This window comes from Babylonia areolata, chromosome 22 (assembly GCF_041734735.1).
Source record: "Babylonia areolata isolate BAREFJ2019XMU chromosome 22, ASM4173473v1, whole genome shotgun sequence".
Classification (NCBI taxonomy): Eukaryota; Metazoa; Mollusca; class Gastropoda; order Neogastropoda; family Buccinidae; genus Babylonia; species Babylonia areolata.
In genome coordinates this window covers 14,796,135-14,802,032 of record NC_134897.1, presented here as the reverse complement: position 1 = coordinate 14,802,032, position 5,898 = coordinate 14,796,135, and the positions used below count along the sequence as shown (strand labels likewise).

The window sequence follows — 5,898 nt, the reverse complement described above, 5'->3', positions numbered from 1 at the left end:
ATAATCATTTTTCCGTTCGTTCTTTAGTTTAATGTCTTTTCACTGTAAGTGATATTAGACGAAATCATTCTTTAATTACGACCATCATCATCATCATAGTTAATATCATACTACTATTATTATCATTATCATTATTATTATTATTATTATCATCATCACCATCATTATTACTATTACATTTACATTATCATCATCATTAATACTATTACTCAGTATTATCATTACTGTCGTCATAATCTTTTTTTTTTAATTACCACCATCGTCATCATCATCACAGTTAATATTATCATACTACTACTACTACTACTATTATTATCATCATCATCATTATTACTATTACTTTTACATTATCATCATCATCATTACTATTACTTTCTGTTACTATTATCATCATCATTATTACTATTACTCAGTGTTACTATTATTATCATCATAATCATCATCATCATCATCACTGAAGCCTATAGCCCAGATGATCGTGCAAGGCCCATGTATGGGGTCAGTATCGGTCCCACGGACCTTGAAAAACGAGACACTTGAAGAAGACCCCTCGGGCACACACGCTGCCACGTTCACGCACGGAAACCTCGGACATGACTGACACTGACCATTCCCTTCCAGTTCTCAGCACTAGTTGGAATCGGTTAACCCTCAACACAAACACAGCTATGCATTATATGCAGATATTCATGAATGTATAAATGGATTTAAATAATCAACCCGAACACAATAATAATTAGAAATCAAATAGGCATGCAAAACACCAAATTTTGAAAAAAAAAAGAAAAAAAGCCATCGGATAACTCCAGTGTCCCAGCCGCAAATTAAATAATAAATTAATTAATCAATACATAAATAAGTGCATAAATAAATAAATTTCAAAACTAAAAATAACAGTAAAAAATAGTAAGAATACTCTATCAAACACAGATGAAGAATACAAACAAAATACGTATTCAAGACTTCACACACACACACACACACACACACACACACACACACACACACACACACACACACACACACACACACACTGTACATATATATATATATACACACACATTATATTCATAAGTGAGTATCAGTATCAGTATCAGTAGCTCAAGGAGGCGTCACTGCGTTCGGACAAATCCATATACGCTACACCACATCTGCCAAGCAGATGCCTGACCAGCAGCGTAACCCAACGCGCTTAGTCAGGCCTTGAGAAGAAAAAAAAAAAAAAAAAAGGTATGTATGTATATATATATATATATATATATATATATATATATACATATATATATATATATATATATATAATACATATATATATATATATATATATATAGAGAGAGAGAGAGAGAAGCGTACATACATAAATAAATAAATAATAATTATGAATGGGAAAAAAAAAAAAAAAGATAGTAGTAATGAAAATAATGATAAAATAATAATAATAATAATAATAATAATAATAATAAATAAATAAATAATTAAATAAATAAGACAACAATGATGATAAATAAGCAAATAAATATAAAACATGAAGACACACATTCACACATACACCCACACATGCATAACAGATATGCCCCAAAAACGCAGTTTCATAGATATGAAAGCACAGTCAAATACATATAAACGTACATGAGCTCCAACACACACACACACACACACACACACACCACAAATTTCCCTGCACCTCCTCTACCCCCTCCTCCACACACTCGAAGTTTCTAGTCTATGTATCGCAGCTTCCACGGCACACGCACCCACACACACACACACACACACACAAACACGCACACGCACACACACACACACTCACACACACAGATGAACACTTACTTGTACAAGCACACACACACACACGTCCATATCTCCCACCCCCAACCCCACACACATATATACAAAGATATATATATAGTATATACGTTCAAATATCCTGATGCTCCCACAGTGTAGGCATGCATACACTCACATACCTCATCCTCTATCTCACCTCCTCCCTGCACCCCCACCTCCCCCTCACACACACACACACACAACACACACACACACACACACACACACACACACACACACACACACATGCACAGAACTCTCCTGACACTTGTGTACACTTACACTCTCACGCATGCACAAACGCACTCAAAAACATCGACTCACACATACACACAAACACACACATACACACACGCACAGAGGCTGCCACTGACTGGCCGCAAGAGGGATGGGAAAAGATCTCTGATGCCAAGAACGTGGCGTCTAGTGTGTTGCTCAGTCTATTGTATTTGGAAAAGCCCACAGAGACTCTGTTCCGTTTTGAAGAAATTTGCGCAATGTTGGTTTGGAAATGATGCCGATATTTGTTTGATTTGCAAAGCATCGTGCTCTACCTTTCATGTTAGACTTACGGCCGCTCCCGCTCTCTGCTTTTATTTCTTTGAGGCGATCGATGGTGTGATGGCCTTGAATGGACCAGAAAGACCGAAGAAGAAAAAACCAGAAGGGAAGACCGAAAAAACAAACAACAAAAAAACGGAAAATAAAATGACAAACAAATGGATTCTGCAGAAGATGGGGACACTATTTGATACATGAACGACCCCCCCCCCCACCCCCCACCCCCCAACCCCCCTCCCTCGCCCCCCACTGGGGGTGAATGTCGGAGCAATGATTGGACAATTCGTCAATGATTCAAACAAACAAACAAACAAAAAAAGGTAACATCACTTATCTGTGGCGGTGAATTCGACCAACGGCATTCACACCTATACTCTCGTTCATTGGGTATGTTAGTGTGTGTGTGTGTGTGTGTGTGTGTGTGTGTGTGTGTGTGTTTCTGTTTTGCTTTGCTTTGTTCTTGGGAGGGGCTTAAGAGGGGGGGGGGGGTATTTGTTTCTTTTGTTTATATCTGCTTTTTTTTTGTTGTTGTTTGTTTGTTTTTGTTGGGGGGGGGGGGTGTTGTTTTTTGTTTTTGTTTATTTTTACTTATTTTATATGGGGGTGGGGACGAAGGTCTGGTTGCTTTTTAACTGTCGTTATCCAACATGATGTAAGTGTGAATTTAATTCTCTCATCCGAGCACACAGCGAGAAACGGTTTGGGGGGGTGGGGGGGGCAGGGGGGGGGGAATACGTTAATATCATTACAGTGCCGGTTATATCATCAGCAGTTGCAAACATCGTTTAGCAGAATGAATAAATTCTGTTGAACAAGACTATGCTAATAAGAAACTATAGCAGCAGCAGTAGTAGTAGCACTGCTATTTTAACGGAAAGAAAATGTCTTCTTCCTGAACAAAACGGTGCTAAAGAAAATATCACGTCTTCAAGGGCATCCAATTTCATCTTCACAACACACTCAAAAGCAGTTTCTCGCATACCCTCTGCAGCAAACACATTTTTAAGTGACAAAAGAAAAAAAAAAGAAAAAAAGGACCAGCAGACGAAACAATATTTACCCTGGCAAATTCAGGCTCCTCTCTCTCTCTCTCTCTCTCTCTCGCGAGTCTCTCTCAACAATTCTTTACCAAATCGTGTGCGTTCGTGCGGGTAAGTCAAAGTGAGACAGAGGGCGAAAAACGCAAAGAGAGGAAGAGGGTTAACGAAGAGACGAAGAGAACCTCTGTGTGTGTGTGTGTGTGTGTGTGTGTGTGTGTGTGTGTGTGTGTCCCACCCACCCCTCTCCTGCCCACCCCATTCTCTCTCTCTCCCTTCATCTTTCACTCTCCTTCACTTTCACTCCCTCTCCCCACCCCCACCCCTCTCTCTCTCTCTCTCTCTCTCACGCCCCCTCCTACTATTTTCTCGGGAAAGGGAACGCTACTCTCAACTTTTCTTACTTTTATTTTCAAAAAGAATGGGTGGGAGAGTGGGGGGTGGGGGGTTTACAGTGTTATCCTGCCATTTCTTCTTCTCCTCCTCCGATTCATTTATTGATATTCTCCATGTTTACTGTTTACTAATCTGACTTCAGTCTTCGATTCCAACGTAAGGAACCTGTCCAGCCAACAGCCAGTCGTAACCCGCTACTGACTGTGTGTATGTATGGAACTGACCAATGGCGTAGTTCGGTCAACGTAGGCATTTAGTCACTGTGTAACTGTCGAAAAGTTGGAACCAAGCAATGCAACTGGCACCAGGGAGGGGGTGGGGGTGGGGCGGAATGGGAGCCGGGGCGGAATGGGGTGGGGGGGTGGGGGGTTGAAGAGGAAATCCAGCATGACTACGTGTGTAGTGCGCGGTGCGACGGACGCCGGGGCGTGATCAAACGCTCACGGCGGTTTAAACAGAGTGTGGCAACTCTCTCCATGTACAACATGCCCACCTTCAACACAATGCTGCTTACGCTACCAATATCACGCTTAATATTACAAATTTCATACTTTGGCTTTGGGACTCAACAAAACGCCGACAGCAGGGCAGAAACCTTTACTGAATCACCGTGGCCAACAACTTTGTGTCCATTATCTACTAATACTAAGGAAAAACAAGATGGAAAATGTCCGCATTTCTTCCCTCGTGTTCTTTGCATCCAGTCTCTTTCCGAAGACGGGAAAAGTTGTAAATTTGTTTAAATAACAGTATAATATTATATACTATACATTTCTCCTCCTCTCGATTGACTGACTTTAAGAAGTCCAGTCAGAGTGGAGGGGAAGAAAAGTAGAGAAAATATTACAATGTTGTTAACAAGCTCACAACTTTTTCCGTCTCATAAACTCCATCTCGCTCACTACGATGGGCTTCCGGATCCGGCACTCTGTTTACGCATACCCAGATCCAAACACTCGACTGTTGGCCGCGCCCGTTCTTTCTCTGTCTCTGGACCTTGCGATTGGAATGAAATTCCTCTTTCGCTTCGTCAAGTCTCCACACTCAACTCTTTCAAGTCTGGGCCTTAAAACCCACCTCTTCCCAAAATAGCCTCCCTTCCCTGCCTCTTTCTTGTCCAGTTCAGTTTCTCCAGTTTTAGAGTTATGTATGCGTGTGAATGACCGTGGTGCGCAAAGCGCTTTGATTTGTCTCTGCATAAGATTCAGCGCTATATAAATATTATCATTATTATTATTATTATTATTATTATTATTATAATAAAAGTACAAGGGAAGAAATGGGGATATTGCCACAAGATGAAACTGACTCACCTGACAACGAAGACACTCCTCGCCTGTCGTCAAGTTGCCAGTTTGTCAACACGAGACGCTTGTCCAATGGCTTACATCAAAACGTCAAAAATACCACACAGAACTATTGAAGACTTCGCACTGCTCTGATGTTTCCAAAACATCAAGTTCACATCGATGAACTGACATGAATTCAGCGCAAACCTCCACTTCAAAAACTCGTCAAGTTGACAGCTCCATTCTCTGCGTCAGCAGAAACCAACTTCCCTAAAAGCTCAAGTCTCCTTCAAAACATGTCTTACATTGTTTCGTGGCAGAAAACACGCCGAGAAAGAAAGACCGAAACACAAGGAAGATCTCTCAAGAAAAGCAACCAACGATTCCTGTCAGCTTCTTTTTAAACTGTTTCGGAGTCAGTCTCACACACTCACTTGCCATCCCCATGACAATAATACCGGCGCCAGTTTCACGTGACGCGCATGCGTGTGAAACTGGCACGTGCGCTGCGCGAGGAAGCGTGCAAGCGATGCGGAGTTTGGGGTGTTAAAGAGGAGAGGTGTGTGTGTTGGAGCTAAAGCTGACTGGTTTCCACCACAAAAAAACAGAGAGAAGGGGGGGGGGGGTGGGGAGGGGTTTGTGAGTGAGGGATTTGTTGGAGTTTGGGCTGGATGTGTGTGTGTGTGTGTGTGTGTGTGATTGTTTGTGTGTTGATATTAGCAGTGTCAATGAGACGTGTCCAATACACATGTTATGTCTGAAGGTGAGAAAATAAAACAAACGCAGAT

General features: G+C 41.4%; 1 protein-coding gene across 2 annotated transcripts in view; it reads right to left on the bottom strand.

The window, feature by feature from the left end:
- LOC143297189 (limbic system-associated membrane protein-like) overlaps positions 1–5,549 on the bottom strand; it is a 150,176-nt gene extending 144,627 nt beyond the window's left edge. Inside the window, exon 1 of one of the 2 annotated variants that reach the window (XM_076609392.1) lies at positions 5,135–5,549. The gene's annotated coding sequence lies outside the window, so the exon portion shown is untranslated. The remainder of the gene's footprint in view (positions 1–5,134) is intronic. The other variant, XM_076609391.1, reaches the window with a different exon arrangement.
- Positions 5,550–5,898: the final 349 nt, after the last annotated feature.